The 26,088-nt window shown below is 38.2% G+C and overlaps 1 pseudogene; it reads right to left on the bottom strand.

The window, feature by feature from the left end:
* Positions 1-24,479, bottom strand: part of LOC139719166 (uridylate-specific endoribonuclease D-like) — a 118,337-nt pseudogene extending 93,858 nt beyond the window's left edge.
* Between the last annotated feature and the right edge of the window lie 1,609 nt (positions 24,480-26,088).

Below are 26,088 nucleotides of genomic sequence, written 5' to 3'. Positions count from 1 at the left end.
AAGATCAATAAATTGTTAAAAGAAAATTATGATGCAGAATAATATAGCATGAAATTGTGGGATAATGTGTCCTAAATATTTCATGGAATAATACCCTCCATTCTCTCCCTCTCTCAACCTCTCTCTCTCTCTCTCTCTCTCTCTCTCTCTCTCTTACTTTTATTGGGGACTCCTTCGTATAAGATTTTATCTATTCCACAGTCCTCAATGCGCATCGTTCTTCCCGTTGCTTGGCAACCGCCATTTCATGAAATATACTCTACCTGATATTGTGAGACTTTCACGATCGTCGATGCACTTTTGCGATCATAATAACGCGAAAGCTGATAATTACTTTTGCATGCTATGCATTCATTCTATAATTTTATAACTTTGTGTAAGACTATAAATCAATTTTATTTTTCTTTATCTATGTATGTGCATGTGTGTGCCTGGGAGGGAGGGCTTGTCAATGTAATTCTAACGGTAGCTTTCTCCTTTCAAAGATTACATGAGGGGAAAATGTCTACCGGTCTTTAGCAGTTGTGTTTAGGGAATCTCGTTTTGTATGCAATCTGTAATAGAAATTATCTTCTCTTGACGCACCCCTTCTTTTCACTCACACGAAAGTATCGAAAATTTCTTTTCCGCTGCTGAGTCTTCTTCTTCTTCTTCATCCTCCTCCTCCTCCTCCTCTTCTTCTTCTTCTTCTTCTCCTTCTTCTTCGTATGGCACAATGTGGCTGGTTAACACTGTTTGTTGACTATTGCTATATAGTCATCTTGGACGAACAGTCAGTTACAGTTAGTTATTCCGAAGGTTCGTTATTCCGAAAACGAAATAAAGGTTCGTCATTCCGAAGGTTCGTTAATCCGAAAAATGAATAAGTTTCGTAATTCCGATAGTACGCACCTTCTGTTCATTTTCGGATCAACGAACCTTATGTCATTCTCATATAAACTAACTCTCGGTTCTGTACTGAACACTGCAATTGCTTATATGTGTATTCATTTGTGTAATGTTACATTATCGTTTTAAATCACTGCACTTGTTATCCTCTGTCTTTGTGCTTTTGAAATTTGTATTCAATTTGTATTTGATTGAATGCAGAAATCAAATCAAATCAAATCAAATCAAATCAAATATCGCCCAAGTGAATTGGGTTAGGCATCATTCTCCAGTTTGTTTGTTGTTTTTTTTTGTGGATAGATAGATGGACTGGTTTCCACCCTGCTCTTAATGAAGTAACAATAAGCGACTGATCCCACGCCTATACAAACAAGATGAAATCCCTGCTGTTTAGTTGTTTTTCATTCATTTATTTTTCCATTTTCAGCAGAACATACATAATTATATCTTACAGGAGTGTAATGCATAAATTACATCACAATGCATATTAAAAGAAATGTATAAGTCTGCACAATATTGATAGTATACGGAAATGTTGCAAATGGGGAGGAATGCTAAAAAGCAATGCAACAAATCACAATTGATAATGTAGTGTCATGCATAAAGTAGAATCACGACACAAACTGTAAGACATGGAAACCTAACTAACCTGAAACAAACTTCCTGGACAAAACCCTACACTGTAGGACTCTGTCATGCTGCAGAGAAGGGAGAGAGAGAGAGAGAGAGAGAGAGAGAGAGAGAGAGAGAGAGCGAGAGAGAAAACAAAACTGATTACGTGGTGTGAAGATAAAAAGGTAGAGGACTATAATAAGCCGAGAATTAATGAATTGTTGGAGCTGCTATTAAAGCAATAATTGTTTGATTTTAAGAAAAAGTTAAGTTTGATGTTCCAGTTCCTTTGCAGCCATAAAAGGATTAAAAAAAAATGATTTCATAATCTTAATAATATGAGACGTTAATTCTGGGATAAGACTCTGATAAATTTTGGAAAATAATCAAAAGACCTTGAAACCATCTTCAAACTAATTATTTGCAACCAGATGATAAATTGCTGTTCAATGCATGTTTCATAATGTGTCAACGAAAATAATACAAATGATTAGAAGTTTGAGTCAGGTACATATCATCCCTATCTCTATCTATAGAATAACGCATCTCGGTTTTATCCACAATGAGTGTGTTTGATTTTTGTGTACAAAAAGAAAGGGGGCGGAGAGAGATGGAGAGTGAGGTATATGCGGTCTTTATAATTGAAGGACATGAAAAAGAAAGAGAAATTTTTTTATGAGAGGAAGAGAAAAAAGGGAGAGAGGTAGCATATAGTATATAGAGTATATATGAGACAAAAAAAGAGAAAATATTGAGAGAAGAGAGAAAATAATATGCGTAGAGACAGTATAGAAGAGAGGAGAATGAGAGAGTTGCGATGGAAGTCCGTGCAGACGTTCGAGAGGTTTAATAGTGAGAGCTACAGGGCGGGAAAACGAAAAAAAAAAGTTCAGAAGAGAGAAATTATTAGTAACAGAAGGAAAGACAGGGAGAGAGAGGGAGAGGGAGAAGGAAACGGAGCTTTGAAGAAGGATGTAAAGAGAGTGACAGATTAAGGTATGAGTGTAAGTATGGAGGAGTGAGATAAGGGGGGGGGGGGGAGGGAGGGAGCAGAATATTGAACATGATCTAGCGCTAAACTAATCAAGTGACATAATGTGATCACAAGGGCGTCTAGCTGCCAGCTATTTTACTAAGCGAATCTATGAGATTCTATACTCTATCCTGCCCTGGGCAAACACACACACACACGCTCTCTCTCTCTCTTTTTCTTACTATCTTCTTCTTTTAATATTTCTATATTTCTTTTTTTTTTCGTGTGTGTCCGGAAGAGGTTGCTTGGGTTTGATCGAAACTTGTTAATGATTTACACTTCCTTACCGCGCTTTGATGATTTTGCACTGGCGTCCTCCGACATTGCCGGAGCATCACCGGAGGAGCCGTCGGGGCAGAGTCGGCCCTCGGGTCACACTCGGCTGCCACCATGGTCAGCGACCCGACCTGCTTGCATTGCAAAGCCGTCGCGATTTAGGGGCGTTGTTGCCACGTCATGTTCAGTCAAGTTCAGAAAGTGAGTGTTTTTTTTTTCCAAGGCGGAGAATATTATCTAAGATCCCCCCCACCTCCGCCCTTACGCACTCACCCTTTATTCACATACCGCTTTCCACTTTCTCTGCCACTTCTCTTCGTGCATGTGGTTATTTGGCATATCATCGTGAGAAAACCTCACTTTTCGCTTCGAAGACTCCTTTCTTTAGAGTCACTTGGTAGCAAGAACACAACGAGGAAAAACAAAACAAAACAAAACAAAAGGACATTACACTTTAGGTAACATGCATTATAATGTTTATCATCACATAGAATAATTAAGCGTAGCGATCAATATTTAACATGAATGAGGCTGTTTGAGATAGAACTGAATGCGAGGCGACATGATTTATGCGATCTCCGTTAGATGTAGACGTGTTAGAGTTTTGGTCATTAGCTACAAAGGCAAAGGAGGGGAAAGAAATATATAAGGTGCATGTGCTCTTAAAGAAAAGAAATAGGATCGTGGCGCTGCTGCCAGTCTATATTATTTTGTCCCACTTATTAGTAAGTGTGACCAGTGGCGTATCTAGGGAAAACGGCGCCCGGGGCAAGCGCGAAAATTGCGCCCCTAATTTCTGAAAAAGTGTTCAACTCAAAGAGATTTAATCTCTTTGGTTCAACCCCAACCCCATCCCGGCAGGGACTTTAAACAAAGTCCTCATGATATGCTTTTTCAAGCACTTTAAAGGGGTCTTTTTGAGGATGATTTAAATGTAATGAATTTTTATAAACTTTGGCGAGCGAGCACAGCGAACGAGCCGAAAATTTTGGTATTTCAGCTTACAAAACATGGAATTCTTGTCATTTTTTGCTAATCAAATCTTACAATTCCAATCAAGATATAGTGACGGCCGTATAGGCAACGATTTATACCAACAAACTGCATGAGGAATTTAAAAAGTACTCTAACTTAGTACGCGCGAGTTAGCCGAAATTTGTATATTTCCACGTCATCATCACGTTTTGGTCTTATCTCTTTTTTCTTTTCTTTTTTTGATAAATTTTGGCGAGCGAGCGCAGCGAGCGAGCCGAAAATTTGTATATTTCAGCTTTCAAAACACGGAATTCTTGTCATCTTTTGCTTATTAAATCTTACATTAGAGTGACGACCTTTATATAGATAACGATTTAAACCAACAAACTGAGGACTTATAATACTATAGTACTCTAAATTGGTACGAGCGAGTGAGCCGAAATTTGCATATTTCCGCGTCATCATTACGTTTTGTTCTTATCTTTTTTGATTTGTTTATTTTTTTGCGCCCCCCCCCCCCATGTGTTCGAAACCGTTTGCGTCCTCTCTTGATCCAATCGGCGATCGCTTCAGAACGAATGAAATTGCAGCCGCTGCTCCGTGTAACATTTTTCCTGCTTAATATAAAATGACATGTGTGAACACAATAGACATTGTCATTTTGTGCGCGTCATCGTTACGTTTTGTTCTTATCTTCTTCTTTTCTTTTTTCTTTTCTTTTTGATAAATTTTGGCGCGCGAGCGCAGCGAGCGAGCCGAAAATTTTTGTATTTCAGCTTACAAAACATTGAATTCTTGTCATTTTTTGCTTATTTCATCTTACAATCTTAATCAAGATAATAGTGACGGCCTTATAGATAACGATCTATACCAACAAACTGTGGACTTGATAAAAAAATACTGTAAATTGTACGAGCGAGTGAGCCGAAATTTGCCTTTTTCCTCGCCATCATTACGTTTTGTTCTTATCTTACTTGATTTTTTTGCGCCCCCCCCCCCCCCGTATGTTCGAAACCGTTGGCGCATTCTTTTGATCTAATTGGCGATCGCTTCAGAACGAAAGAAATTTCAGCCGCTGCTCCGTGAAACATTTTGCTTGCTAAATATAAAATGACATGTGTGAACACAATAGACATTGTCATTTTGTCCGCGTCATCATCACGTTTTTTTCTTACCTTCTTTAAATTTTGGCGAGCGAACGCAGCGAGCGAGCCGAAAATTTTTGTATTTCAGCTGACAGAACATGGAATTCTTGTGTGAACACAATAAACATTGTCATTTTGTCCGCGTCGTCATCATGTTTTGTTTTTATCTTGTTTGATTTGGTTTTCTGCCCCCCCCCCCCCACATTCTCCCTCCCCCCCCCCTTTCCGGGCGAGTTTTTTCTTCTTCTTCTTCTTTTCTTTTTTCTTCTTCTTCGTTTTTTTTTTTTCGTTTTTTGCGCCCCCAAGGAGTGGCGCCCGGGGCACGTGCCCCCCTTGCCCCCCCCCCTAGATACGCCACTGAGTGTGACATTATTCACAATAGTTTGAAATTTCTTTCATAGCCATTTTTGTTTTAAATTTGCGTGCTTTGAACATGTATTTCTCTGTGAAGACACTCAGAGATAAAACAAGACAGAAATGCAACCAACCAAACGAAATTAACAAAATATTGTCTCAGAAAGTGTAGATGAACTGAATTACCTGTGAAGGAATTATCCTTATAATGGTAACAAAATATTAATTATCTTTATGATCATGGTAACTATAATTTTCACTCATTTGCTTGTTTCTCATCTTAAGACATGGCATTCTCACCTTAACCTCACACAATTATTATCATTAAGCTTTAATTTGCAGGAACCATGGGGTTTTAAGGAAATTGTCTGCCAGCACGGTGAGTTTTCTTTGAGAAAATGACAGCCCTTCCCCTTTCATTACAACTTTGTTTGATTCGGCTTCGCCTAAATAATCAAAAACAACAACATATACACTGATTATCTACTCCTTATATATATGTATATATATATATATATATATATATATATATATATATATATACATACATAGTGTATACAAACATGACGAACAGAAGCATATAGATGCTTTGTGATCATCGATTTTTCTGTTAGAAATAAATATAAATACAGGAAGAACAAGGATGACATTTTACATGAAACCTATATTTGTGTGTGTGTGTGTGTGTGTATGTGTGTATGTGTGTGTGTGCTGAGGAGTAAAGAAAAGTGCTGTAGGCAGTTTTTACAGATAGCGTAACTTGATGACTGTAGAACGGGACGGGACGGGCAAGGAGGCGTCTCTCCTCTCCCACTAAAACCGCGGGAATAACAGTTAGTATCGACGAACGACAAAAAAAAAAAAAAAAAAAAAAAGAAAGAAAAAAAAAAGGAAGGAAAGAAAGAAAAGAGAGAAAAGGAAACAGATATCCTGAGGCAAGATCTCAACTCTTATTAATTAATTATCCCTATCATCTTGCCGATGTTAGCTTTTTCCGACTTTTTCTCCTCGCATCTCCTTCATGATGTATACGTGTTATGACATTTTTCTCTCGGGGGAACAGCGGATACACTACATAGATCATGGTGAGATAGTTAAATTTGATTAGATAGGTGGTCAAATAAGATAGAGAGAAATGGACTGAGAGAAAGTTAAAGAGACAGGGGGGAAAAGTATGAGTGACACACTTTCATAGTCTGAAGAAATATGTATATCAACCGGAAGTGCATTTAGCTTGAAAGAGAATGGACTATTTACAAAAGAAACAAATAAACGTTGAGATTACTAGAAATATTATGATAGAGTATCAAGCACATAGATCTATAGATGGATAGATAGATAGATCCACACGAGAGAGAGGGGAGAGAGAGAGTTAAGGAGATGAAGAATAATAATTCTCCATCATTTAAAAAAGGAACACTCATTCCTCATTCTCATAACTCATAGCTTGGTATTGTTATCGCGGTGTAACCAGCTTTCTTACTTCGCTCCCTGTAAGTTGGACTTATTCAATCATATTTCTTTGTTCTCAAGGAAAACGCACACATTAAACAAAGACAAGTGATACCTTTGAAGAGTTGTCACAAAACTTTCCAACCTGATAATTATTATCTTTGGTCTGTTATAAATTGGCAGATTCTCATTTGTAACGCATATGTTTGTCAGCTGTCTGCCGCCATTATTTTTGGCGATCACCACATTGATACAGCCTGTTCTATAAACAAACAAATGACGCTGACTTCATGGGGACGGTAGCCATCATACTTTAAAAGTTTTACCACTGTTTTCGCCACAATTGCATGCATCGGCTGTATCCGTTTAATTAAGGAGAGTTTACTGCAATAATAATAAAAAAAAAAATGTCTTGACTGAAACTCGAGAAGTAACCCCTAGGGATCCGAGAAAAAAAAAAGCAATTTTGGGCGCGCACTGCAAATAACAACAGCCTAATTATCGGGGAGTTATATACCTGTTTTCAGGAGTTTATATGTGCTAATCATTTGACAGTCAGCATAGAACCAATTTAGTGTCGTAAATAAAGGCCCTCCTTGAGGAATTCGAGTTACAGCAATCGATGTAAAAGAGCAGCCTAATTAGTTAAGTGATGTGGGCAGAGTCATGATGGATATAAATCGAAATTAGAATCTGTCGACACTTCAATAACAAATAAATCAATTCCAAGAATATCCAGTCACATTCAGTGTGCAGAGATTCTTTCAGTTATAATGCAAATATGACAAATAATTTTTACTTAATGTTCCACGTAAGATTTTAGAATGGAAATGCGAGCGCAGTTATACGTCCGTCATGATATTTTGATTGTCAATGTTATATTGATTTCTTTTACATGGATATATTGATTGTGTATTCATTCATTCATTCCTTTAATTAGTTATACATCTATGTGTATGCATCTATTTTCCGCGTCTTATGAGTCTATTCATTTATTTATTCAATGCTTATGATGTGTTTGTTTGTTTGATTGTTTGTTCGTTTGTTTGTTTGTTTGTTGGTTTGTTTTTCTGGTCGCCAGTATCAATGGATGGCACCATCATGGTTGTAATGCATGGCAAATGGTTTTCTTGGTTTTATTTGATCTGGTTGGTTTGATTAAGGTGTTTGGTTCTGAGACACTTGGTTAGCTGCAACAAATGATGGTAAAATCCTGTACGTGTAAAAGACACATACTACAATGCAACAATTTAAAGATCATGCTAGAACTTCAGAATTCCAAACAACTTTATGAAGGCAATGAACACAAAATATACTTAAACCAATCAGGTTTTAGTTGTAGTAGTTTTTTTATCTTGTCTTAGCGGTACGAGGCCCGAGACAAGAGTGACTATATTAACCATAAAACTCAGCGATGAGTTGACGAAAAACCGCTACACCTCGTGGGTGTCTACATACTTACGATCTTTTTTTTTCTCTTTTTCTCTCCCGTCACACACGCGCACACACTCACTCCCCCTCTCTATCTGACTTTATGGCTCTTTCTTCTTTATAGCTGAAAGTTTTCTCAGCCCCGCCATAGAGTAAACCTCGGATCTAAAAGTATAAACTTTCTGTCATTTTCTTTTGTTTGAGAATGTGTGTGTGTCTCTGTATGTTTAGGCCCTACATGTATTTGCTCGAGTGTTGCTGATATCATCAGCGATATATAGCCCAGAGGTCTTATACGACCGTGACGCTAAAGCGACATGGCGGCGATACTCGTGGCAGCGAACGCGACACTGGGAGGCGGTCACCGTCAGCTCCCAGACCCGACGATAAGTCTAGTAAGTATGACGCATCGTCGTAGCTTCGAGCGAGATCGGCGGAGAGGGAGAGAGATCAGAAGAGACAGGGAGAGAACGATGAACGCGAGAGCGAGCGAGACAGATCAAGTACGCGTTCGCGGTATTGATCGCAATGATAGGAACCGATTTGAGATTAGCGACGCCCGGTTAGTATCCGTTTCGCCCTGGGCGGATATCGACACATCCGGATGATAACTGGAGGTTTTTCGGCCACGGAGTTCAAGACGATGGTTTACTGCTGCAGCCCCAATGCAAACGTATATTTGTTAAAATGATAAAACTCTCTCTGCCATCACAATTGTCTGCTTACTAGCCTCTCTCTTTCCCTCGCTCTCTCTTCGCCCCCCCCTTTTTTTTTTGGGGGGGGGGAGTTGGGGATTTTTCATGAAAATCCTACATAATTGCTAAGATTTTACGTCGTGGCACCATCATTTAAATACTTGGTTACCATGTCATGTCTCTGATAAGAACCGTAAACACGTCACGTGCCCATACCACATTTACTTTTGTCTATGCCTTCATTTTTTATTTGTTTAATCATATCGAGTGCTCATCATATGACATGATATGCACCATACTTTCCTCTTCTTCTTTTTTACCTCTTGAAAGATACAATCGACACCCTTTTTGTAGGTGAATTACACCTCATACTTTAAGCCCGGCCTCCCCAAGTCAGGTCTCCACAAGATTATGTTATGAGTGGACGGGGGGAAGGGAGAGGTGTACTTTCTCATATTTGTGTATTTTTTTTTTAAATCAATGTATTGTATTTTTGTTTTACTTGTTTGATATGTTTGTTATTGTACAATACATGATGATGTATATGTGATTTTATCGAGCACGGACCAGCTGAAGAACAGCCAATGGCTGAAGCAGGTTCCGTGCTACAATAAAATAAACTGAACTGAACTGAACTGATACGTCACTTGGTAACACAGTGAAAGCCCCTCCCCTTTGACGGAATAGTTTCAGTCCAGTGTTCCCGTATATCGAATAGACGGCTTTAAGTATTGACAGTTATTACCGATGATATCATGATAGATTGGGTTCGTAAAGTATGAGTCGGAATGCTTCCGTTTACATTTGCTCGGAATGAGTCATCGCTATATAATCCACCCGAACAAGATCTGATAGAATTCCAGTCAGTATATAAGAACATATTGTCTTTCCTTGCTTGTTCAATGGAATTCGTTCTGTGTCTTGAGCGAAAGTAGTGGAAACAATTCATGCATGTGCATGTGCGTGAATATATCTGTGTGCGTTTGTGTGTGTGTGTGTGTGTGTGTGTGTGTGTGAGTGTGTGTGTGTGTGTTGATGTGTGCGTGAAGGAAAAAAATGATAGGTTGCGTTTTTCCATGTGTTTTGTTTTGTTTTGTTTTCAGTAGTACTACAATCTTCATCCAAACGAAATATCTTCTTTTTTCGATCATCACCATCACTTCTTGTTTGATGCGTTTATTTGGAAGATTTGAGTGATTCACATTGATTCAGATTGAGTGATTAGGTGGTTCACAGTTTACAAGCATGCTTTTCAGTGGACCTCTCAATTCCTTTTTTTTTTTCTCTCCAAACATAACTTTGTATTTTGCCGGTGTGCATGTATAGTTTTTATTTGTTAATCATTATCTATCATGTAAAGTTGAAAACATGCCTATGTTATAACTCCTGATTTATTCTGTGTTATGTTTTGCTGGAAAAAGAAAGATGAAATAAATGAAATAAATGAAATGAAAATTTAGACACACTGGCTACTTGGCATGCTTGGGCTAGACTTTAGTTTAAACCTTTCAATAATCATCGGGATTTTTTCTAAAGAAATTATATTTCTTCATCTCGTTGGGTGTAAAATAAAAGAAAGAAATATGTGTTTCATACCTCTAACGTTACCTTTGTCAAAGTGTATAGTTCGCAACTGAATAAAACCAACAACTGAAATATGGTGTGTATCAAAATCAACCAGCAGTGAGTATGAAAAATCGTCGAAAATATTAATATGCCGTTTTACAACAGTATGAAAATGATAACAAGTATGATGTTACAGCGCTCAAATCTGATTGACTGAAATGTGTCCGTATGAGAATTATGATGGTGCTACAACCGATTGACTGGAATGGTATGGACCTATTACCTGCCACGCACACAGAATGAGGGAACCCTGAGCCCTAGCCACTTCTAGCCCTGCGGTCCGTCCGCTGAGAGTTCCCCGAACCACCTTGGCCGGTTATGACCTGCTGGTGTCCCCCTTGCCTTGGGAGGAATCACCGGTTTGGCAGGTGCGGTTCCTATCTTCCTGTGAGCCCAGAGAAAGTTCCCTCATCATCCAAAACAAAACGATAGCAAAAATACAAGAGAGAAAGAGAGAGAGAGAGAGGGGGGGGGGGGGAGAGGTAGAGAGAGAGAGAGAGAGAGAGGGAGAGGGACCCTCTAAAAACACCAGAAACCACAAAACATCACGAGAATGACTTGACATGCTTGAGGTGTTTAATGTCTTAATTTCTCAATCCTCAGTGGTCCATCCTCGTTTTGATGTAGGCCCTACTTTGTTATCTCATTTTATTGTAGGCCTACCCTCTTCGTGAAATATTTCTTAATTACATCAAAACAACAACAATAACAACAACAACAACAACAACAACAACAACAAAAGTTTCAATGGATTACTCAGTATACCCATTACTTCCCATTTCGGCATGATTATTAATTCACCCACGCAGACAGCTTTTTACTAATTCGATTGGATACTCACAACACAGTCTTGTTACCCATGTTTACGAGTGGATCATGCATTGAATAACATTTTAGAATATGAGACGAGCTGACTATTCTTTTATGAACGTCGGAATGATTTCGACATGGACAAACTCGAAGGCAAAGGCAGAAGTCTCGGATTACCGTGTATAACAACTGAAACGGTAATGATAGAATAAATCATAAACTTTCGGCATACCCATCAGCAAAACGACACATGTCTATCCAAGTTAGCACCCAATAAATGATATACGCCACCCTATTAGGGCAGACGTTTTACCATTCAATACGCCAGTTCTGTCGTCGATGATTTTTGCGTTTCAAGACCACCATCCTCTGCACTATGTTTTGTTGTTGTTTTTGGCAAGATGCTTTAAATTCACCATGATCATTGTGTAACAGTTCGATGAATTAACCAATTGTGAGTTCAGATAATGGTTGTTTTGTATATGTTCGCATCATTGATATGTCTTAGCAATTATTTTGTTATTATTTTTGTTCATTATTTTGTTTTCAACAACACGAAAGAAAGCAAATCATTTAAATCATATGCACTCTAGATTTCAGTATTATATATTTTGGTTTCACTTCTTGGGCAAAATATCTGAAAGACTTCAACACTAACAGGACTTTGCAACTTGCAATTGTGTATTTTTTATGTAGGTGAACAGACATGCGATTAACTTTGCAGATTTGGTTAGGGATACTCTTCTAGTATCTGAAAGGGACGTAGGAGGACTGTGTTGACGTTGTTTAAGAAATGAATTGAACTTCAAAATATCTTAAGCATAATTTATGTGAACGAACAGTAATAAAAATTGAAAGAATTAAGGAACAGTAAAGAGATAAAACTACATGCTCTGTACGATTTCGCGAGCAGAAAATAACAGAAAGACAAACACACAGACATACAGATATGTGCTTAATATAGTACTCTCTTACACGCCCAATATATTCAATCCTGTCTACACGTCCCAGTGACGTTCAGAGAATCAACGACGAGGACTAAAGTCTTATAGCATGAAGATTATGAAACAACCAGGCATACGCACATAAACATTAGGAGACAGAGGTGGTAACATAGTGACGATTCTTCAATAAGACACACACGCTAACTCTTACACAAACAAGCGCACACTTGTTTGCTTTTCAACAATCTTTGTTTGATTTCTATAATTTCACATGACAAAAATTCCTCGTGAATGTATGCACACACACATTCGCATACACACAGCACACACACACAGCACACACACACACACACACACACACACACACACACTCATCGCACAGGGTTACTATGCCAAAAAGCACTCATCTCATATGAATAACATACAGATTATTTCTGAATTGATTTTCACAAAATTGTGACAGTGATATCAATTTGAATGGAAATATATGTATAGAGAGAGAGAGAGGAGAACGCTGACAATTCATTTTAAATGCACTGATAGGCTTACACCAACAATAAGGCAATTTATATCTTGTGTCTTTTTTTGCGTTTAAAAAAGACATATATATGAAATAGAGAAGACCATGGCAGCCGTATGTTGTATCCTCCTTCCTTGCAGACTACACGTAACCGGATGTCCGCGTCCTCGGCACCAGGCAAATCTCACATAATGCCAACTTTTCGCTTTTCCCCCATTGTCGCGGTCGATTTAAGACGGATTATCGTAACGCGCATCCGCCATACCTGAGGGGTCGAAGATAATAATGCCTCCGTTTGAACAGAGGGGCTTTGTCAACGTCTCCTTCCCTTTCTCTCTTTCTCTCTCTCTCTCTCTCTCTATGTCTGTCTATCTTTAAAACGGAATCACATGGAGAGAAAAAAACGAAGAGAAAGAGAAGTAAAAGGATGAGATGAGTAGATAGAGACTCTTGAGATAGAGAGGGAGAAAAATAAAGATATAGATAGATAGATATAGATAGATAGATAGATATAGATAGATAGATAGATAGATAGATAGATAGATAGATAGATAGATAGATATAGAGAGAGACTGTGATGATATTTCAATTCATTTCAATTCAATTATCATTCATTTCCATCAAACAAGAGTTAAACAATAAAAGCGTTCATTCCACAAATAATATTGTTTTATCAATTTGGGAGAAATATAACGCAGTTTGAATCTTAAGTTATATTGAAGTATATTGAAGGGAGAGAGAGAGTATCTTGAATGCAGCTCTCCAAAACAAAATAAAACAAAACAAAATAGTACAAAAAACAAAAACCCACAGTGATGGATATGACTTGAGATCATCATACACAAAAATAAAAACGAAGAAAGACGTTTTAATACATCGTAAAGACTGATTATTCTATACTTTACGAAGATATCATGGCATGATTTATGTTGCATAGGGCAACATTAAGATATTACCTAGTACCTATGAGATTTAACGAGATAGGCTGCTAAAATCTTTTAAAATGGCCATATATCAGAGAACGGTTTTACAGTTTTATTGATAATAGATGACAATGTAAGCTATCGTTATACAGGCATCCTTTAGAGGATCATAAAATCATGTTATCACTGGTCTATGCGATTTGGTGCCAGTAATTATTTTACTCCTGGAAGATTTTAATGGCAGGTTCCGTTTTATTTTTACCTTCTGCTCCTTTTGTGTTACGACTTATACAAGAAAACATTTGTCTCAACTTCTCAACTATTCAGTCTTTTATCATTTTCATGTCTTTTTAGCTGTTTGTTTTGTTTTGTTTTGTTTTGATTGACGCAGCGCACCTGTTGCTTGACGTTCGCTGCTATTATATACAGACAGTAGATTTCTCCTAATAAGCCAGTTCGGGGTCCCAGTTTGAGCATGAACAGAAAAAAGGTCATTTGTACCGAGAGACAGGTTGGTTTTTAATTTCACTGAGATAAGCATTTGTAATGTTATGATTATTCATGTAATCCTTATAAATGGTGCCTCCCACTACATCCACCTGACAGCAAGCCTGGTACAAATTTGGCAATGTTAACAGAAAAAGTTTGTTAATGTATTCAAAACAGCACGATGAAATGGATGCTTCCCAAAGTGTTGATTGACGAACCATTCTGGTCACTTCATCTACACAGGTTCATTCTTTGTTAGAATAGAGTTCCATAAATTGCTATGTTGGGCAAGCTGCTGCATTATGTCGCTTTGAATTGAGTGAAGTACCTATCCAACTAAGAAAAATGAAAGGTCATTTGTACCCATATGCAAATGAGCTGTCTCCGAACTGGCTTATCGACCGAAAGTGTACGCTGTATAGAGTACCAACGAGTGATGTCAGACATTCATCGTCATGGAAACTGGTTGTAAACAATCTCACCTGGGGACCGTTTCATGAAACTTTTTGTCGGTGATTTACACTGACAACTGTTAAAAGCTACTGAAATCTGATTGGCTGATAGCAAATTTGTAGGTGAAAACCTCCGACGAACTCGTTGATGAAACGTCCCCCCCCCCCCCCATGCCCGAATACTTGTGGACACTATTGTTGTCAGCCATGCATGCACCTGGTTCCAACCTAGCTATTACAAAAGAGTGTGACGCCATCATTTTGGCACTCTAGTTGTGTGTGGTATGGACCGCGGTCGATGACATTCATTTAAGCTGAAATTACGACGAGTTTACAATAGTATAAAGGGGATTCACAAGTGCACAAATTAGCGGGATACAAACATCGAGATCTGCATCGCAATCGCAAGCTCGAGATTTTTGCACGTGTGGACACACACAAACACACACACAACAAAAAAACACAAACAAAAGCAAAAACAACAACAAACAAACACATATTGGCACGATTAGCAGCGGGATGCTGAACCCAAGAAATCTTGCGCTTACTAGTATTAAATTCTGAATTAGCGCGCTAATTTGCCCCGTGGTGACAGTAGTGTGAACCCTGGACCAAATAATCTCGAGCTTTTGTATAATATCTCATCATTCAAAGCGCACATCACAAATGCGTGCGCACCGCACCACTGTGAGGCGCAAGAACAATAGATTTATCGATTTATTGATCGACAGCTAACGGGCTATTTCTGTCCAAAAGAACACTTGCCAAAAAAAAAGGGAAAAATTCGAGATTTTGAGCGCGATCGTCATCTTACTATTTCGTACGTGTGAACGCCAATGCGGCTATCGACTTACACATTTATTTGTTCATAGATAACATTGTAATCATTGTTTGGAAAGCTCATATTCTCAGACTTCATGTAATGCTTACCAGCAAGTAATTTGGGGAAACGTATGTACCGAAGTGACCTGAAGTCAAATTAAAGTGAATCTCTATCCTATTGATATTCAACATGAAGAAAAGTCATACACTTATATGGAACAGTGAAATGGTAACTAAAGTTGCCTTACATTTTTTATCACCTGTTAACATTACATTCGTGAACAATAAAATGTTGGTCACAACAGTGGCGTATCTAGGCAAAACGGCGCCCGGGGCGAGCGCGAAAATTGCGCCCCTAATTTCTGAAAAAGTGTTCAACCCCAACCACATCCCGGTAGGGACTTTAAACAAAGTACACATGATATGCTTTTTCAAGCACTTAAAAGGGGGTCTTTTGAGGGTGATATAAATGTAATGAATTTTGATAAATTATGGCGAGCGAGCGCAGCGAGCGAGCCTAAAATTTTATGTTTCAGCTTACAAAACATGGAATTCTCGTCATTTTTTTGCTCATCAAATCTTACAATTCTAATCAATAGTGACGGCCTTATAGATAAATTTATACCAACAAACTGAGGACTTTAAAAAATACTCTAAATTAGTATGCGCGAGTGAGCCGAAATTTGTATATTTCCGCGTCATCATCACGTTTTGTTCTTATCTTCTTTTTTTGATAAATTTTGGCGAGCGAGCACAGCGAGCGAGCCGAAATTTTTTGTATTTCAGCTTACAAAACATGGAATTCTTGTCATTTTTTTGCTTATTAAATCTTACAATTCCAATCAAGATATAGTGACGACCTTATAGATAACGATTTATACCAACAAACTGAGCACTTATAATACTCTAAATTAGTACGAGCGAGTGAGCCGAAACTTGTATATTTCCGCATCATCATTACATTTTGTTCTTATCTTTTTTGATTTTTTTTTGCGCCCCCCCCCCCACGTATGTTCGAATCCGTTGGCGTCCTCTTTTGATCCAATCGGCGATCGCTTCAGAACGAATGAAATCGCAGCCGCTGCTCCGTGTAACAATTTTCCTACTGAATATAAAATGACATGTGTGAACACAACAGACATTGTCATTTTGTCCGCGTCATCGTCACGTTTTGTTCTTATCTTCTTCTCTTTCTTTTTTTGGATAAATTTTGGCGAGTGTTTGGCGAGCGAGCGCAGCGAGCGAGCCGAAAATTTTTGTACTTCAGCTTACAAAACATGGAATTCTTGTCATTTTTTGCTTATTAAATCTCACAATTCTAATCAAGATATAGTGACGGCCTTATAGATAACGATTTATACCAACAAACTGTAGACTTAAAAAAATACTCTAAATTGTACGAGCGAGTGAGCCGAAATTTGTATATTTCCGCGTCATCATTACGTTTTGTTCTTATCTTGCTTGATTTTTTTTCTGCCCCCCCCCCATGTTCGAAACCGTTGGCGCCTTCTTTTGATCCAATTGGCGATAGCTTCAAAACGAAAGAAATTGCAGCCGCTGCTCCGTGAAACATATTGCCTGCAAGATATAAAATGACATGTGTGAACACAATAGACATTGTCATTTTACAGCGTCATAATCACGTTTTGTTCTTACCTTCTTTTTTTATATAAAGTTTGGCGAGCGAGCGCAGCGAGCGAGCCGAAAATTTTTGTATTTCAGCTGACAGAACATGGAATTCTTGTGTGAACACAATAAACATTGTCATTATGTCCGTGTGATCATCATGTTTTGTTTTTATCTTGTTTGATTTGGTTTTCTGCCCCCCCCCCCCCCCCGGCGAGTTGTTTTTTTTTTCTTCTTCTTTTTTTCTTTTTTCTTTGTTTCTTTTTTTCTTCTTCTTCTTCTTCGTTTTTTTTTTTCGTTTTTTGCGCCCCCAAGGAGTGGCGCCCGGGGCACGTGCCCCCCTTGCCCCCCCCTAGATACGCCACTGGGTCACAATGACATAATTACGGCAATTACATGCAGGTATAGTTCTGTTTTCTTATTCCTCATTTATTGTTTATGCATTAAAAATATATTTCTTGTAATTTTTTGATAAGTTTGAAACTGTTACCCCCTGAAACTTCCCATTGTTAGGTCAATACGACATTGTAATACAATGTAATTTGATGCAAAATTTGTACTCCCTTCTTTTTGGATTCTATTCAAATACGCAAGGCGAAGTGTCCTGAAGTTTTGTTCAGGATAGTGTAGGGTGTTACACTCACTATCGATGTCACAGTCGATATCGGTATCGATGTTACCATCGATATAATGACAAGTGTAGTTTTGCACTGGATAATTTGTTCGGTATTGTAGCTTTGCAAGATTTGTATGAATGTATTGCAGTAATGTAGCGTCAGTAAGTGAGGGGACTGCACTATACAAGTTCGCTTTTTGGCAGCCCCTCAATTTTCATTTCCATCAAGTCCTTAATAAAACAAAATGTATTCCTACTGACTATGTGATACTACGTTAAAAGAAATAAACCATTAATTTGACGCTTGTGTTATCCATACTATATTGTTTGGAAATGAAAATAAATAAGGAATGAATTGAATTGATGTGTGAGGTAACGACATCTTGATCTCATTATTCAATAAGAGTAATGTTATTGAAAGCAACATTGCTGCTCACAGATATTTTGTTTATGACATTTGTAAATGTATTTCTCCTTTTAATGTTTAATTCGATTTAGCTGGCATTTTCACTGTTCTGTTCGTTGGGATTACATCTTTCAGTAAAAAGTGACATCGCACATTGAGCAGTTGAGGGACATTCAATATCAATATATTCAATATTAGCTGGTCCAGTTACCTTCCTTCCTTTTTTCCTTTCATTTTATTTCGTTTCATTTCATTTCATTTCATTTCATTTCATTTCATTTCATTTCATTTCATTTCATTTCATTTCATTTCATTTCATTTCATTTCATTTCATTTCATTTCATTTCATTTCATTTCATTTCATTTCATTTCATTTCATTTCATCTAGTGATCTATTTCTCTTTTCTCTTTAATAGAGTCTCACGTGCTCTTGATGTAAGGGGCTTCCCGGCAAGGTGAAATGTGCCTTGTGAAATGTCGTTGACTTCGCGGTCGCTCGACAAACTTTGATTACCGGTGTAGACAGCTCTCTGCTTGCCGCCTTTTAGATTCAATTATAATCGACTATTTCTCCCACCCCCATCCTGCTTCTCCTCTTCCTCCATCCCCGCCTCCCCCTTGCATCCTCTTTTGCATCCTTCCACGCATTCCAGACTCCTGTAGGTGACGGCATCCAGTGTTGACGCCAGATGTCTGCCGCCTGTAAGATTCAATTATCACCATCATTATCAAGTCCTCACTCCTCTCCTCTCCTACGTGCCCCCTTCATCCTCCTCTTCCTCCTCCTGCTCCTTCCCCTTCTCCTCCTCCTCCTCCCCCTCCATCTTCAGACTACTTGGTGACCGCATCCAATGTCGACATCAAATGACCCCAACACCAGTGGCTGCCTCGGGTGAAAGTCGAACGCAGTCTGATTAGCATGCATCACTATTACATTCACCAGACGACCACGAGGGCATTTGAAAGCCGAAGGATTTTTCGGTGCTTTTTTCTCCCTTTTCATTTTCCTCTTTCCTCCTGATTCTTTATCATCTACTTCCCGCAATTTCTATCTCTTTCTTCTTCTTTTTTTCGCAGACCCGTCCGCGAGAGCAATGACGCCACTCGGTGGGTAACACGCTATCCGGGGGCACACCTCGCCCCGAGCGCCAGAACCCGTCGCGTCGCCAATACATGATCGCAGGTCCTCGACAGAGCCCTCCTTTAGTTAGTCTACTGAAAACAGACCACTTGTGTAACACGCAATAAAAGAAAAAAAAATCTCCCCTCAGAACAGTCACTTGGACAGATTTCGTGCGTCAAAATTGTCAATACGTTCGTTGTAGTCACGTTATCAATTGTGACATTCATATTAAATTCGAAACTCGACATATTTCTCCTTTCCATGATAATCATCTTCATAAGATGAAAGGCAACGAACATCTTTCGATTACCAATTATGATTGCATTATATAGTGTTAATTATTTTCCTTGGTCCAGAGAGAGTGAGATTACAAATACCATCCATTTAAAAAGAAACTTCGAGATCTTAAAGGTCTTGTTTACCTTTGGGAGCATTCATTTAAAAAATGTTCAAGATATCATTTTTGATGCATAGTGTAGGTCAGTTGTATCACAAAACATCCTACCATATAAAATCTTTGCGATAAAGCCTAGAATATAAGGAGATAATCAGTGTTTTTCTCATTAAACCATAACTGTAGACGGTTTAGTCTGGAAACATTTTTATTATAACTATTTTTCACATTTTGTATATTCAACAATACTTAACATCGATTTTACTGTCTCAAATTTGTACGTTGGTTGTTTCCGTCCTTAACTCACATTTTAAAACTATTTTGAAGCACTAATGCTGGTTTTTTGTTTCATCTGCAAAAGGTAAATTATGCCTTTAAGGGATGAGCAATGGCCAATATCCATTGCTGCCATCTTGTACAGCGAACTTCAGATCACTACCAATAAAACACTTTGATTCTAGAAGAATAAGAAAAAAATAGGAGATATTGTATCATGAGTGTCAGTCATTAAAAGTCCTTACGGCTCCAACCAAAAATCCTTAAAATCTACAAGACTATGGGGAACTGCTAGGCGGGATATCATGCCCACGGCGGTGGATAAGTGTGAGCTCAATGACAAAATAAAATGTGATAAGGTGGCTGTAGATGAAGGCTATGTCCCTAATGTTCTTTTCCCGATCCGTCACATTTGCGATGACGCCCACTCGTGCAACATAAAGACAACGATTAACAGTCATTAATGCTCTCTGAATTTGAGCATCTCTAAGAGTAATGGCATTAATCATGACGAGAAGGAAATACCTCATTGTTTTATCTTTTGTCTCATTCATCATCTACGATGGGCCAAAGTATTGGAATTCACTTCCCAACAATATTACAACAGCTCAATCTCTGAATTCCTTCAAGAATAAATCAAAATCATTTTTATTGAAATTTTATAATATCCAACCGAGTTAGTTTCCCTTTATCATCTCAGTCAAGTCATCATTCTTTTTTACATAAGTCCTCCTTCTAATTATGTCCTGTCTGTGTTCTAAATATAACGATGTGTTTAATCTCTCTTTCTCCTGCATTCTTACCAACATAATTACGTATAAAAAATGTTTTGCACTACATTCAATCCAGCTTGTATTTCATCACTTATTTTACATTATGGAATCTAGATTGCTTGCATCCAGGATGGCACGTGCTGTAGTTTTTTCCCCTTTTCTCCCCCTTTTTCTCTTTTTTCTCTCTTTTTTTCCTTTTCTTTCTTTTTCCCTTCCCAATCATCTTGATGTCAGTTGACATCGGTTCGTTTATTTTGTTTTGTATTGCTGTCTTGAGTATTTTCTGAGGGTCCCATATCGTACAAGCTCTGCTTCTTTTAATAGTGGGACCCTCCACTTCCTTCCTCATCCTTAGTTGACTTGTATTATACGCTTTATGTATATACAGTATGTCCCAAAAAAAATTACAACGGGACCCCCAGTAATGATATCTTTAGAAATAGTGAATCAATCTAAATACAAATTCAGGGTATAAAACTATAACTCATTGCCCACATCTTACAGAAAACCCCGTTCGATTTGCTTCAGTGGTCAAAGAGAAATGAGGAATTTTGTAGAGGATGTCGGGAATCCCTTTTGTCCAAGTTCTGTCTATTATTCACGCACTAGAGCATTGAATTGCTAAAATTGGAAAGATTAGACTCATGACATGCTTTACAATAATCTACATTTCTCTGTGACTGCTTGTCCAAATTGAAAGAGGTTTTCTGCAAAATAGAGCTAAGATGTTATATTTTAAGGCCCCGAAGTAGCACTTAGACAGGTCGATCATTTTGGATGTTATCAATTCGAAAATTTGATTGTAATTTTTGAGAGACATACTGCAGTATGTCCCATAAAAATTACAATCAGATTTTCGCATTGATAACATCCAATATGATTATTTTTTTTTTCAATGCTACTTCAGGGTCTTAAAACATAACATCTTAGCTCTATTTTGCAGAAATCCCCATTCGATTTGGTGAAGCGGTCACAGAGAAATGGGGATTGTAGTAAAGCATGTCATGAGTCTGATTCTTCCAAGTTTAGCTCTTCGATGATTTTGTGTGTGAACAATAGACAGAACTTGGACAAAAGAGATTCCCGACATCCTCTACAAAATTCCTCATTTCTCTTTGACCACTGAAGCAAATCGAATGGGGTTGTCTGTAAGATGTGGGCAATGAGTTATAGTTTCATACCCTGAATTTGTATTTAGATTGATGATGATTTTTTGGGACATACGGTATTAACAAAGATGTAATCGCATCTACTTCTCATTTTCATATTTATGTACCTTGTCGAATTATGTTCTGCAAGTATTACAAATATCCTGTACATATGCAATGTATATAATTTCTTTGTTTATTTGATGGAAGTGAAAATAAAGTTGAATATTGAATATTGAATCATTGCGAATAGAACAACTCTGTCCCTCTCTTTGATATTTGAAGGTAGAAGATGGTTGGTATTTGACGCACGGATTTTGTGCAGTAGCGTCCTTCTTCCACACCCGCAGATTTCAAATAGTGCTAATCACAAGCTCGAATTCATTTAATAAAGGGAATATACGATGATTTCAGGCACCTTTGTGACGCAAAATTCCAACACAAAAAAAGAGAAACGAACATACGTACATCACAACCAGAAAAAAACCACATATTTGCAACTGAACCGTGAACGCTGTGATTGATGACGTCTTCATGACGTGGTAGCGGACTCCAATCAAACTTGAGTCAGAGATGAGAATGATAAAAAAAGTCTCTCCAATCTTTTTCATAGTCCCTAAATCTACCTTCGGCTCTCTAGATATCGGCTTGAAATATTTTCATTCATGTAATCATTTTGTGTCCATGATCACTTTAATTTCATTGGAAATGCAAAATAATAAAAATGTTAAAACAAATCAAAGACTTTTATTTAACACTGTTGATTTACAAAGTCTTTGAAAAACACCAATATCAAACCCTGAAGGCATGCAATGCTTAAAGGACAAGTTCACCTTCATAAACATAAGGATTGAGAGAAAGTAGCAATATCAGTAGAACACATCATTGAAAGTTTGAGGAAAATCAGACAATCCGTTCAAAAGTTATGATTTTTTGAAGTTTTTGTGCAGTACCCGCTGGATGAGAAGACTACTGCAGTGTATGAATAACTTCGATGTCACATGCGTACAACAATATAAGGAAAATATAAAGAGAATTTCACAAAATTCCATCTTTTGAAAAAAGTACACATTCCCCTGACTCGTTACCGACAAATGTAATGGGTAATATTATTCCCCCTGCCTTTAGAAAGAGGCAAGTCAAGTGCACCTTTATTATGCCAAAAAAGTGAAAATATGTTGAATTTTCTTTTATATTTTCTTTATACTGTTGTACGCATATGACTCACAAGCTGTAGTAGTCTCCTCATCCAGCGGTTCCAACACAAAAATTAAAAAAATTCATAACTTTTGCATCGATTGTGCAATTTTCCTCAAACTTTCACTGATGTGTTCTACTAATATTGTTGCATTTTCTCAATCCTTATGTTTATGAAGGTGAACTTGTCCTTTAAATGTTCGATCTAAAGCCATACAAGTTAAAGCAGAAGATAACGAAGAAATATGTCCTCTTTTCAACCTTGATAGCTCTTACTCTCGAAATCACCGTCTGTCAATATTACATGATGGGATGATCGACCAACAGCATCATCACCACCGACGCCCACCCTCTTCCCCTCCTTCCATCCTCCAGGCATAAGACACCAGTCCACCCATATGATACTAACAGCTCTTGTCGCCTTCTTGCTGGCTTCGGCGGGGAAAAAAAATATGCCTTCTGCCATCTAAACTAGCTAGCTTTGTTTGTTTATATGTTTGTTTGATTTTTAATGGTCGTCTGCTCAAGCTCCGCCGCGGCTGGCTCCCGTCGTCTCTTTGTCGTCGAAGAGGGTGTCGCGATGTGTCACGCCCGATAACAAACTTTTGCGTCATTTCGTTGACCGTGCATGCATGCATCCTCTTCCACCGCCTCTGCGCGAAGTATACCCACATCCTTCGCATGCAAAACTCCATCCAACTCCATCTCTTCGGCATTTTTTTTGTTTTTGATTTTCATTTCTGTGATGAGCCCTCTGTTTTCCATTTTGCCTTCACCCCTACTGCCTGCGGCTTTTATGATAATTTTAATGATGATAATTTTCCTTGTCTCATATTAATTCTGCTGGACCTCGTCTTCATTTTTTTTTTGTAACTGAATTAATCTCGCAAGACATCCAATTACAAAGTAAGATGTTCCTTGCTCACTGAAATACAAAAAGTGAATCCAAGGAGATAGTGGGCAAAGTCATCTAGTACAAATGTACCACCTTGGTAAAACAAAGTTGTGAAATGTTTACCGTTCAATGGATAATGGCCATTCAGTTGCTTGTTAAATATATATATGTGGATTACTAAACAAACAGATACAGAAGAATAAAGTGATACATAACTAACTTAATGGATTGATGAATAAATGAATCTAATAATAAAGCGTTTGTTAATAAACAAACAAGGTAATATCCATAAAAAAGCTGATAAATATTAAAATTGATTTAAAAAGAACTCTGAATTTTGCTATAACAAGTTCGCACATGTTTTGATTTCTCGCTTGGTCCATCCAAGAAAGAATCATTAGTTCCTTAGTCCATTTGAACGGTCTTCTGTGACGCATGTTGCCCTGATCCCCGCAAAAGGGAGCGACCTCAAGGGATCGGATGTCGCCGAAGTGGTGGGTGTCTGCTGGCAGGACGAGATACTGGACCTCAGCACTTGAGACGTGCTCGACCCGTCCTGCCGTCCCTGATTTAACCATCTATTCATCCTTTTGCATCATCGGGAGAGAAATAGTTTTACATATTGCATTCAAAATACTGCAACGTATAGATAATCTAGTTTGCTATACCACATGAGGATGAGAATTAATCAATGAGATTAAAGAGGTTAAGGCCTTTCTGATGTCTGTATATACGCCACTACCTCCCGCAACAACAACAACAACAACAACAACATAACGACAACAACAGGGGGAGGGATTGCGAGAAATATTCCCATGAATTACCTGAACGATTTGATGTGTTTATGTTAAATACTTAAACAATTATATCTTGCTTTCGGTTCAGAAATCTGAAAATAAGAGGGGGAAGGATATAGAGGACGGAAAAGAAAATAGCTAAATCTGACGTGGTGACAAAAAATGGTGACAGAGAGAGAGGGGGAGGAGGAGGAGGAGGAGGTGTGCGTTTGTTTGAGAGGGAGGGCAGAGTGAGAAGGGGTGGGGGAGGACAGAGCGTCGTCGAGAAAAAAAAAGCGGAAGTATATGGTGATATGGGGGGATGAAAAAGGGACAGAGAGGGTGAGAGAGAGGGACAGAGATGCAGCAAAAAAAAAAAAAAAATGATGAAGGACATTGTGCAGATAGTCACCCGTTTCTATTTCAATACAAAGGGAGAAAATAAAATCGCGAACCGCAGCTTACGAGTCGAGAATCGTGACCGGTCATGACGTCATCAATAGAGGGGGAAGCCCCGTGGAAGTAATCTCCATGGCGCCGCGTAGGCAAATGGCGATGCTCGTGTCGCAACCTTTCGGGAGCCACCGCGGCGACTGGACGGCATCGCCAGCCTCCCTCGAGCGGGGAGAAGCCGGCTTGGGTATCAGGGAGGTGAGGAGGGTGTCCCACATCCGAGTAACCTCGTCGACGACCTCACCCAGAGTGATCTGGAGGAAAAACGAAAATGGAGGGATCAAGTCCAAGAAATGTACAAAAAAGGGACCAAACTGAGTTTTTATGCCGGGAAATGGCGCCAACATGGAGGCATTCCCTTCAACTTCAAGTGAGTAGTTAAACATCTCTCCTCATTCATTCACTCCCTGATCATCGAGTGAACATGGTCAGTGGAAATTTATGACATTATTTACTGTTTGACATAATACATATACAGATTGATTTGTTTGATGAATACAGATTGATAATATTTGTAGTAAACTCTTTATTGAAACCTAATAATGCATCAGTTTCAAACTGTAATTGATACGTTTACTTGTGACATTTATATATGCCTATACTACGATGCAATTTCGTGATATAAGACCGAAGACTGAAAACAATCGTAATTATTATTTAAATATGCATTTATATAAGACAACTAACACACCGTACAATTTCACTACGATAAAAAAGCTCAACATGTGTATAGATCATTGTGTATAGTTACCAAAATGCTGTAATGACCTTAAATTAGATCGTACTGCATGATCTGGTCAATTGATGTGATAAACTTTACCTTAATAGACAATGATATTATTGTAAAGGATGCCATTGTCCTGCCCAATAGGACCCATTTTGTCAAAACATGCATACTGCTTTTTCTGTTATTGTGGCAGAACTCCCTGTAACTCTTGTAGATTACTGTATGATTATG

Source organism: Diadema antillarum, unplaced genomic scaffold (assembly GCF_040938485.1).
Source record: "Diadema antillarum isolate AM-2024a unplaced genomic scaffold, OU_Dant_1.0 scf00000106, whole genome shotgun sequence".
In the NCBI taxonomy this organism is placed as follows: Eukaryota; Metazoa; Echinodermata; class Echinoidea; order Diadematoida; family Diadematidae; genus Diadema; species Diadema antillarum.
Note: the sequence above shows the minus strand (reverse complement) of the source record. Positions and strands in the feature narration are given on the sequence as shown.